Genomic DNA, 12,157 nt, shown 5'->3' on the forward strand with positions numbered 1-12,157 from the left:
CCATGCCCTGTAAAAGGAGAACAAAGGTTTTTAAAAGTGCCTTTGCTGGTTTGAATGTGCTTCCCTTTTCTTTTATCCATTTAAGTTTTATGGGTGCTGAAGTAGAGGCCATGTGTGCTTGCAGGTGGTTATTATAGCTCTTCCTTTTCCATTGTCTTAATTTTTCTTTCTCCTACCATAGCTGAGGTTGTCTTCCAAGTAGTTCAGCCTCCGCAGTTGTGTATTAGAATGGGCTGTCCAGGGAGGTGGTTGGGGTGCCATCCCTGGAGGTGTTTAAGAGCAGGCTGGATGAGGCTCTGGTCAGCCTGATCTAGTGTGGGGTGTCCCTGCCCATGGCAGGGGGGTTGGAACTAGATGATCCTTGTGGTCCTTTCCAACCCTGACTGACACTATGATACTATGATACTATTACCTGCACAGAGGATTGAATCAGTGCATTTTTGTGTCCCAGTGGGGGGGCTGTAAGTATAGTCTTTTACCTTGGCCCAAGTGACCAAAAGCACTTTTGTCAAATCCTTAGGAGTGTTTTCAAAGGTGACATGGGCGTTAAGGATTCTAACTTTATGTGGATGTGAGGGATTTATGCTGTCAGGAGTTAAGCTAGTACAAGCATGTGCCACCTTGACTCATGGACCAGCTAGACTACCTAGAAAATTACCTTATGTCCTTTTCTGTTCAATTTTCTCACCATCTGGTATCATTCTGGGGGGAAAAAAAAGAAAAAGAAAGAAAAAAACCCACACTACACATTTCCATTTCTGCAAAAATTGAGAAATCAGACTGGACTTCTGTAACAAAGAGCACAAATTGAGACAGCAAAGCACTTAAAGGGAAAGGTGTTAGTGAAACTGAGTAGAGCTTCCCTGAGAGTAAGTGCAATGAGCATTTTGTACAGGGAAGTGTGTGTGGGGGGGTGGAATTAGTATAGGAACAAAATTTAAGCTGCAAAGAAAGCCAAATGCCTAAAAAAGAGGAAACTGAATCATAGAACGGTCCAGGCTGGAAGGGACTTCCAAAGGTCATCCAGTCTGACCTCCCTGCAGTCAGCAGGGACATGCCCAACTAGATCAGGCTGCCCAGGGCCTCACCTTGAATATCACCAGGGAAGGAGCCTCAACCACTTCCCTGGGCACCCTGTCCCAGTGTTCCACCACCCCCATTGTAAGGAACTTGCTCCTAAATACTGAGTCCCTACTTGAGACTTAATTTTTGCTATAGAACTGAAGTATTTACCATGTTTTATGGTATTTACTATAAATAGTGGATTATTTTTATTCCCTGCTGATTCCCATTAATCTATATTTAACTGACAAGATTTATGTGTATATCCTAGGGTTCTCTGTGTGGTTTTCAAGCCTGAAGGAAAACTAAAGAGCTCACAGATCTCAAGAAGTCCATGGCTTGGTTACAGTCTCAACCCACCCCAGGTCACGCATACAGCAGTTGCTGATCCTTCAATGTAGCATTTTAGATTTGTGGTTGTTGACAGAATCACAGAATTTACCAGGTTGGAAATGACCTTCAAGATCATCAAGTCCAACCTATCACCCAACACCATCTAATCAACTAAACCATGGTACTAAGTACCTCATCCAGTCTTACTTTAAACACTTCCAGGGACATTGACTCTACCACCTCCCTGGGCAGCCCATTCCAATGGCCAATCACTCTTTCTCTGAAGAATTTCTTCCTAACATCCAGCCTAAACTGCAAAATTGTTTTAGAATCATAGAATTGTTGGGATTGGAAGGGACTTCATGGATCTTCCAGTTCCAATCCCCTTGCCATGGGCAGGGACACCTCACACTACATCAGGTTGCTCAGAGCCACATCCAGCCTGCCCTTAAAAACTTCCAGGGATGAGGCTTCTACCACCTCCCTGGGCAACCTGTGCCAGGGTCTCACTACCCTCATGGGGAAGAGCTTCTTCCTGACATCCAATCTGAATCTACCCATTTCTATTTTTTTTCCATTCCCCCTAGTCCTATCATTACCTGACACCCTGAAGCTCCCTCACCTGTTCCATATTCCCCCTTTTTCCCCTCAAACCCAGAGCACCTGGGCTCTGTTGGAGTCTCCTCCCACCCCAGGTGTGGCCACTTGGCCCTCCCCACCCACTCCCCTTTTTATTCCCCGCCAGGAGAGGCAGAAGCCCCAAGCTGAGCCCATCTGGGCTGGAGGATCCTCCTCTCATCTCTGGTGAGTGCCCCTGGTGCACACTGGGTGATGGTGGTGGTGACAACAAAGGCCGGGGGGCCTGGTGGCCCCCCGGCTGTTAGGGCCAGGACTGATGACTCCTCCAATACCATCCACAGCTGCTGGCTGGGGCTCCTTGCTGGGGCTGAGCTCCTCTGGGTGGTACCTTGGCTGGTGAGGGCCTTCCCCCCAGCTCTGGGATGGGTACAAATTGGTGGTGGTGGAGCAGGAGCTGTTTAATCAGATGATATTATACCAATTATACTATTTTTACCTGGCGACCCCTTGAATCTGCTATTATCATTCAATAAATCTCTGCTTTTGTGTCTCATTTAAAGACCATTTCTTCCCCCTCACTGCTCCCTTTCAGAAATAAAGAAGGAAAGGAGGGGGAAAAAAGCAATAAAGCATATCTGGAAAACGCATTCACTTCTCAATCACTTCTGAACAGGAAGCCTTCAGGAAGAGGGGCAGGTTGGAAAGTGGGAGTCACTCCTTATGAATCACAAGACAAATGTCAAAAAGGACAGAAAAAGACTGCATCTTCTCCATTGTGGTTCTGTTTCACAGTGGTAAATGCAGAGGAAAAAGTTCTAGCTGGTTTGGAAATCAGTCACACTTCTCTACAGGAAGAATCACTGAGAAGAGGACATTGTGACAAGAGAGTACCCATCCTTCCTACAGAAATACAGAATTAACCAGGTTGGAAAAGACCTTTGAAATAGAGTCCAACCTATCACCCAACACCATCTAAGCAACTAACCCATGGCACCAAGTGCCTCATCCAGTCTTAAACATTTCCAGGGAGGGTGACTCTACCACCTCCCTGGGCAGCACATTCCAATGACCAATCACTTTCCCTCTAAAGAATTTCTTCCTAACATCCAGCCTAAACCTTCCCTGGTGCAGCTTGAAACTGTGTCCTCCCATTCTGTCACAGATTGCCTGGGATAAGATAACAACTCCCACGTGGCTGCAACCACCCTTCAGCTTGTTGTAGATGGCACTAAGGTCTCCCCTGAGCCTCCTCTTCTCCTGCCCTTCCTGAATCTGTGCTGGCTGGGTCTGATCCCACAGGCATCCTGTAGCTACCTTAAATTGGTCAGGTGATGCTGGGAAAAAAAAGAGAGGAAAAAGTTCAGGTTTTAAAGTAAACTATTCCACTTCATTTTTTTTCCTCTCAGCTGGGACGGTGCAGCAAAGGGGAGAAAGTTGGGAAGGTCCCACTGAAGCCAGTGATTTTGTTTCAGTGATTTAGTGAGTCTATACTTTTGTGTACTGGGAGAACAGCAAACATTGCTAAGTTCATTTACCAAAGCAAATGCCCCATAGGTTAAGAACAGTGTAAATTAGATACTACAGAAGGTCTGCTTGAGCATTAAGTATTAGCAATTCAACTTAGTGAACTTGTGCTTTGATGTCAGCTACATATGGCAGAGACCAAAGGTGTTTTGATTTTTGTATGATGATTAATACTCTGCTTGAGAAACAGACCCATAGCAAAGCAGGGATATATACTCCCAGGCCTTTTTTGGAACACATATGATTCTAGTTTGGTATCCTCACAGTGCCTTGCATTCACAGTCTTTCACTACAACAAATGGGCTAATAATTCAAACTGCAGTAAGCAATCCTTCTTGGAGCAGGAGTAACACTCCCTGGCAGCAAGCATGTTTGCTTTCAGGTTCATATGGGAGCCTCCTGCCTGCTCTGCTGCTGCCAGTCCTCCCACTGTCCCATAACACATTGTTTCACATTGGCCTGGCCCGGGCACCCTTCCTGCTCTGGGTCATCTTGCCCAAATGGCATTTCTCCTGGTTACGTGCCAGTGCTCAAATACATGTGACACAGTTTAATATGAGGCAGGAAAGACTGTATGTATCTGAAGTCAGCTACCCTTTATCATCATCAGTCAGGCTTTCAGCCCTGCAGAATTGCTAGAATAGGCCACTTGCATTGGAAAGAGTAACTGGACCAAACCCACAGGCAGACAAAGAGCAGGAAAAGCAAAGAGGAGGATGCTGAAGAAAGATGGCAGCATCACTTGAGTCACAATAGATACCCTTGCATGGAGGAATGAGTTCTTTTTGCAAGCTGGGCTACAGTGATACCCACACATACTTCAAGGTACTTCCAAGACTCTATGGAAAACATTCCTAACCTGAAACATACAATGGTCTTAAATCCTGGGATTTGCCCTGGCAGGCAATATCTAGGGTAACACAAAGCCTTTGTCAGCTGTCTGGGGCAAAAGAGGTCCCCTAACTGTTTGTCCTCTGGTACCGTCCCTGTGAGTAGGACATGCAGGATTCTTTTTGTCAGCTGCAGACTGACAGCTACCATGGCAAATGCAGTTAGGATTCTTTCCAGATTACTTGCTTACCCACACAATGTGCTAAAGCAACATCCAGGCTGTAAACACTCTTATATTCTTCCAGGATCACATCTAACCACAAGCAGTATGCTTACAACCTAGAACCTACTTTTCTGACCTATCTCCTACAGCTCTGCTCCTCCACAGAGCAGATGTGCCATAGGAGTTTAAAAAGAGGTCAGATGTGTTGTGTGGCCCAAATGTTTATCTGAGTGCAAGAGAACAGAGTGGGGGTGGAAAGGTTACCTATGTGGGTGCACAGAGCTATATAAGCACACAAGGTTCTGAAGTTTTGGAGCAGGCAAGATGCCCCAAGAATCTTCACAGAGAGGTTCCATACTGGTAGAGTTGTCCTAAAGCATCAGTTGCAATGGTCTGAAATTGCTGTGGCAGAAGAAATCGAGCAGCATTCTATTGATTTCAGAGGGCACTCTGTCCCAGGACAGAATTTAAGCAAACAGTGCTCTGTTTTGTTATTCACATTACAAAATGAGCAGTCTGCAGAACTGACCTTAGAAATGTTGCTGCTCTTCCATATCTTTATTAAAACAGGACACTGTCCTGATAATGTCAGCACTGCTCAAAGCTGGGTGTTCCTTCTTGCCTCATCTTGAGGGGGCTCTCTTGCAGGTGAACCTCATGAGGTTCAATAAGAGCAAGTGCAGGGTTCTGTCATTACAGACTGGGGGTGTAGGATTCCTCATGGTGTTAGGAATCAGCCCTGAGGAGAAGGATTTGGGGATGATGATAGATGAGAAGCTGGACATGAGCAGGCAGTGTGAGCTTGCAGCATAGAAGGCAAATCACAGCCTGGGCTGCATCAAAAGATGTGTTGCCAGCAGATCCAGAGAGGTGATTCTGCCACTTTGCTCTGCTCTGGTGAGACCTCACCTGGAGTACTCTGTACAGGTCTGAAGCCCTGAAATAGGATGGACATGGACCTGATGGAGAGGGTCTAGAGGAGGGCCACAAAAATGATCAAGGGGTTGCAGCACCTCTGCTTCAAGGACAGGCAGAGGAAGTTGGGGTTGATCAGCTTCGAGAAGAGGAGGCTCTGGGGAGGCCTAATAGCAGCCTTCCAGTACCTGAAGAGGGCTACAGAAGGATAGAGAGAGACCGTTTACAAAGACCTGCAGTGACAGGACAAGGGGCAATGGCTGCAAACTAGAGAAGGGCAGATTTAGATTGGATGCTAGGAAGAAGTTCTTGACTATGAGGGTGGTGGAACACTGGAACAGGTTGCCCAGAGAGGTGGTTGAAGCTCCTTCTCTGGAGATATTCAAGGTGAGGCTGGATGAGGCCCTGGGCAGCCTGATCTAGTGGGGATGTCATGCTGACTGTGGGGAGGTCAGACTGGATGACCTTTGGGGGTCCCTTCCAGCCTGGACTATTCTATGTTTCTATGATGCTATGTGCTATTCCTCAAAAAGGCTTAACTCTTCCTCACTCTTCTGTCATCAACCTAAACACAGCCTTTCATCTGTAGTAAAAATTTTCACCTGTGGAAAGTCGTTTAGGAAACAACTTAGCAGAGAGCAAACGATGGCAGGGAATAGGTACATGAGAGTGTCCTTTCAAAAGTGTTAGGAAAAGTGATTCTTTATCATTATCAGAATGACAGCTCGGAATTGGAAATAAGTACAGGTGTTGTTGGCTTGCCTTAGTAGGCAAAATGCTGTATCCCCAGCCTAATCAGGATTTAATATCATCTGAGAGACTGAAGGAGACAGAAAAGGAGGAAAGGTGAGAAGAAATATCTAGATAAAAATTTACAGGGGGCAGTCATGCCTAGAGATGACTGGAGAATTGAAAGTCTATTTTAAACTGAAGGAGATAGGAGATACCCATGAGGAAAAAACTATGTGAGGAGCACTTTGTGATTCACATACTGAGGTCCTGCAAAAAGGCAGGAAGAGTGAACACAGTAAAATAGCTGTTTCAAAGGAAAAACTAAATGGAGAAGGCTTGCAAACAGCTACTGGCAGTAAACACTGTGTGGAAGATGAATACAGAGAGAAAATTCCAAATCTCTTGTAACACAACTAGAGGCAATGTTTGAAATGATCAACTAGCAGCACCAAAAAGAGACCAACCCAAAAAAACCCCAACAGCAAAATGAGGCAGTTGTCTGCACATTTAACTGCCAAACTCACTGCTATTCCAAAAGCACACACAGCTTAAAAGTTCTAAGAATTTGTGAAAGCTCAAGGTTGATCTGACCTCATTTTAGAGGGGCCAAGGATTGCTTTTCACGCTGTAGTGTCATACAACATCATGATTATGCTGTGCTGTCTTTTCCTGTGACCCAGTGATGGCAGCCATGTAGACAGCGTCCAGCATCCAGCCAGGGACGTGGTTTCCTTGAGTCCTCTGCAGTCAAAAGTGAGAGAAATTGGAGGGGGTTGAAATTTGCGTGTTATTCTCTGTGTACTTCTTGAACTTAGGTGATTCATAAGCAGATTTTAAAACTAATTGTCTGAACAATTTCATTGAGGAGTTGGTCATCTCATATTTACCAAACATTCCCTTAGGCACATGCCAGCATGAAAACTCACACCCAAATCATTTTGGTCACTGCCATGGTACCAGTGCACTCTTTACAACTGTGCTGTCATTGCAGCAAGAGTGAAGTAAAGCTCCTTCGCCTCCATTCACCTGCAAAACTGGGGCACTTTTTTACCATGTGACACTACCTTTCTTTCATCCACCCCTGTGCACATCCCATATTCTTTCAGGTTTAACTGACCTGTTCCTTTGTCTTCTTCAAAAGCCCACTGGAAAAGTTCATGCTGGGAAAAGATAAGTAAGGGCTTCCTGGGTGCTCGGGAAAAAAACAAACTATATATATATAGAGAGAGAGAGAGAGAAAGAGATAGTTATAGAGATAGATATATAGTTTTATATATATATATATATATATATATAGTTTTATATTCCATAGAATCACAGAATCAACCAGGTTGGAAAAGACCTCAGAGATCATCAAGTCCAACCTAATACCTAATAGACCTAACACCTCGTGACAGCTAAGCCATGGCTTCAAGTGCCACATCCAATTCTTTTTTGAACACATTCAGGGATGGTGATTCCACCACCTCCCTGGGCAGCACATTCCAATGGCTAACAACTCTCTCTGTGAAGAACTTTCTCCTCACCTCCAGCCTAAACCTCCCCTGGCACAGCTTAAGACTGTGTCCTCTTGTTCTGCCACTGGTTGCCTGGGGGAAGAGACCAACCCCCACCTGTCTACAACCTCCTTTCAGGTAGTTGTAGACAGCAATAAGGTCTCCCCTGAGCCTCTTTCTTCTCCAGGCTAAGCACCCCCAGCTCTATTTACATCATCCCTTCATGAAATATTGCTCCCAAGCCTTTTAGGATGTGTTACAGAATGGGTGGGAGAACTACAGGGACATACTGATTTGCTCTCAGGTCTCCTCCAGTTGTCACTGTGCTTTCTGCAGCACACTTTCAGGAGTGATGAGCAGAGGGGTGGTCACTGCAGCTGGAGGTACCACCACAGGGCACTGCGTAGCACATGGGCATGACACAGCTTGTAAGCACACTGTTGGACAGAAAAAAAAGCACCATGGGAAGGCAGATCAAAGCAATGTGATTGCATTTCACGTTTGCTACAGCTCGTTCCTAAAGCCATGGTGCACAGCCTAATCCAATGTATCATCCTTGTGCAGGCAGACCCTGGGGCTGGCAGCCTGTCCCGTGGAGCACGGCTCCAGTGTGCAGCATCTGCCACCGGCTGCCCTAGGGCTTGGCTTCAGATTGCCGCCTTCCTTTCTACCTTCTTTTGGAAGATGCTCTCACAAACTTGGAAGGCCCAAACTCAGGCTGTAACAGGGCCTGCAGGGCATCAATTCCTATCCTGCTTCCTGCAGTACTTGATCTTTGATCCAGGCTCCTGACCTTAGAGATTCAACGGGGCAGATTTCCAGTGATTTAGCTTCCATTTCACTTGCTCTTCGTTTTGCAAATGTGTCTATCAGTTTACCCATTGTCTCCCCTGTTTAATCAGTATATCACAGAATCACAGACTGTTAGGGGCTGGAAGGGACCTTGAGAGAGCATCCAGTCCAATCCCCTGCCAGAGCAGGGTCTCCTAGACCATACCACACAGGAATGCATCCAAGCGAGGTCTTGAATATCTCCAGCTGTTGATCACAACTGCTGCCACACAGATAGTAGATGGGACAATTATTGTCACAATGACTTTTAAGTCCAGACTTTTAACCCATTGTTTCCAGCATGGAGGAGGTGCTAGAGCTCTAAGTAGCAGCTGCCCCTTTTCTGCTGCAGCTGCTGAGCTGCTGTCCTGGTGGTCTGTGTCTGCTTTGCAAGGTCAAGGGGAAAAATTTCTTTTCTAGAAGTCATATGATAAAAGCTTAATTCAGGACAGGGATCTACTCGAGAGAGTTCAACAGAGGGCTACAAGGATGATGAAGGGCCTGGAGCTCTGCCCTATGAGGAGAGGCTGAGAGACCTGCGGCTGTTCAGTCTGGAAAAGAGAAGACTGAGAGGGGATTTAATCAATGTTTCTAAATCTCTGAGTGCTGGGGGTCAAGAGGGAGGGGACAGGCTCTGCTCAGTTGCACCCTGGGATAGGACAAGGGGCAATGGAGATAAACTATAGCACAAGAGTTTCCACCTCAACATATAATCATAGAATTGTTAGGGTTGGAAGGGACCTCAAATGATCATCTAGTTCCAACCCCCCTGCCATGGGCAGGGACACCTCACACTGCATCAGGTTGCTCACAGCCACATCCAGCCTGGCCTTAAAAAGCTCCAGGGAGGTTCCACCACCACCCTGTGCAGCCTGTTCCAGTGTCTCACCACCCACATGGGGAAGAATGTCTTCCTAACATCCAATCAGAATCTACCCATTTATAGTATTGCTCCATTCCCCCAAGTCCTGGCACTACCTGACACCCTAAAAAGTCCCTCCCCAGCTTTCTTGTAGCCCCCTACAGATAGTGGAAGGCCACTATCTGTTCTCCCTTGGAGTTTTCTCTACTCCAGACTGAACAGCCCCAACTCCCTCAGTCTGTCCTCATAGAAGAGCAGCTCCAGCCCTCCACTCATCCTTGTGGCCCTTCTGTGGGCACGTTCCAGCATGTCCAGATCCTTCCTGTAATAGGGGTTCCAGAACAGGATGCAGTACTCCAGGTGAGAGCAGTGTAAAGGGGGAGAATCCCCTCCCTTGATCTGCTGGCTATGCTTCTCTTGATGCAGTCCAAGATGTGATTTGTTTTCTGAGCTGAGCATGAGGAGGAACTTCTTCACTGTGAGGGTCACAGAGCACTGGAACAGGCTCCTCAGAGGTTATGGAGTCTCCTTCTCTGGAGACTTTCCAGACCCCATCAGGATGCATTCCTGTATGACCTGTGCTACATTCTATGGTCCTGCTCTGGCAGTGGGGTAGGACTTGATGAACTTTGGAGGTCCCTTCCAACCCCTAACATCCTGTGATCCTGTAATAAAGAGAGGAGAGATAAAAGGAATGAATGGACATGTAGATGACTGAAATATAGCCTAATTGCCATAAATGTCTCACCCCTCATGTCATTCCATGTATCACTAAGATCTGCCAGTTTTTTCCCCCAGATGGTAGAAACCAAATAGAAGCTATTTCCTCTCCAGGGAGGGGAGTAGTTTAATCTTTAATGGACTTGGATTCTTCTAAGTTCTGTTTCTTCTTATCATTCTTTCTTTTGGGCTGTTGCAGATGATGTTCATCTCATCCCCACACAGGAAAAGGGGGAGGAATGGGTAGGCTTGACTTGTGCTGACTGTTGGCAACAGTTGGTTAACATATTTTTTTTTTCTTGCAACATGCACCCAAGTATCCTGAGCCTGAGCAGAAGATAAATAAATATGCTCTTTGGAAACCCCATCCATCTTCATGGGCTCAGATACCTTCAAATTATAGAAAAACACATGTTTGTTTGTTTGGGGTGTTGGGTTGGGTGGTTTTTTTTTCTCCCCCATTCTAAATATTGTGGTGGCAATTCTACCTCCCATTGCTGTAAACAAGGTCAGGAGGCCAGAATGGTTCTGCTCCTATTTTGCACAGAGCAGTCAACAACTTCAGATGTTTTTGCAATAATCAGAAAATTATTGACCGGTGTCAACACCCCCTTTCTGATAAACTGGTGGAATGTTAATATTCTTGGCAAAATTGTTTTTGCTCTAATTACTGCATCCATCTGCTCTATAAGATTGATTAGACTGCGAGAATGTTTGTTCTCTTGTCTCCTGCAAAGAAGGGCCTCTCCTTGGCTCAGAAATAGCCCTGCCTCGTCTTTACACGGAGATGGATGAATGTGCAGCAGGAATCACACCAACGCTCAGCCTCCACCAAGCCCAAGGAAAATCTCTTGAAGGAGTTAATGCAACAGATAGGAAGTGGCTCTTGGACGGACCACCCGGTGAAAAACTCTTGCCCTGGCCCAGATGAAAAGAGCTGGCCTTCATCCAGCACAGGATGTGAGTGACCAGGAAGGCCAACAAAAGCCTAGAAGCCTGTAAATGCTGGCGTTTCAGCAGTGCTGCTGATTCTGCTGAAGTTTGGCTAGCTGGAGATGCCAGGCCTCCTCTGTACCAGCTCCTTGGCAATGAGCAACTAAGCTGTCTGAAGGGCAGAGCTTTTCCTGTCCTACCTTCCATCAGCACCTGCAAAGGCTAATGTTACCTGGGTTGGATTGGTTATTTTTGGAGCCAACACATAGCATACATGCTGTCTGTGGCATATGCCAACAAGACTCAGTATAAAGAAGTCTCTGGCATTAATCATTATTAAAGCTGATTTAAATAACACAAGAAAAAAACCCATACATTTTCTTATGCATGAAAACATACAGGAGAGAAAAAATAATTGGTGCTAAAAAGCACCCTGTGAGGAGAGGCTGAGAGGCCTGGGGCTGTTTGGTCTGGAGAGGAGAGGACTGAGAGGGGATTTAACAAATGTTTCTAAATATCTGAGGGCTGGGGGTCAAGCAGGAGGGGACAGACTCTGCTCAACTGCACCATGTGATAGGACAAGGAGCAATGGAGAGAAACTACAGCACAGGACCTGTGTTAGATTCTGTGGTCCTGCTCTGTCAAGGGGGTTCTCTCTAGCAACCAGCACCAGAACAAGAGGACACAGTCTCAAGCTGCACCAGGGGAAGTTTAGGCTTGAGGTGAGGAGAAAGTTCTTCCCAGAGAGAGTTGTTAGCCATTGGGATGTGCTGCCCAGGGAGGTGGTGGAGTCACCATCCCTGGAGGTGTTCAAGAGGGGATTGGATGTGGCACTTGGTGCCATGGTTTAGTCATGAGGTCTGTGGTGACAGGTTGGACTCGGTAATCTTTGAGGTCTCTTCCAACCTTGGTGATGCTGTGATGCTGTGAGATTCAGAGTTCCCTTCCAACCTTCCATCCTGTGATCCTGTGATTAGAAAAATGTTGTTTTCACATGGCAAGTCTGGAAGAAATTAAAAACTACATCCCATTTTGAACTGCTGTTTCAAAATACATGCATAAAAAAGTCAGAGAAAGTAAAAGAAAGTTAATAAATATTTATTTAAACATTCTTGC

The sequence above is a fragment of the Melanerpes formicivorus genome, unplaced genomic scaffold (genome assembly GCF_026170545.1).
Source record: "Melanerpes formicivorus ecotype bairdi unplaced genomic scaffold, bMelFor1.0.p_v2 SCAF_23, whole genome shotgun sequence".
Classification (NCBI taxonomy): domain Eukaryota; kingdom Metazoa; phylum Chordata; class Aves; order Piciformes; family Picidae; genus Melanerpes; species Melanerpes formicivorus.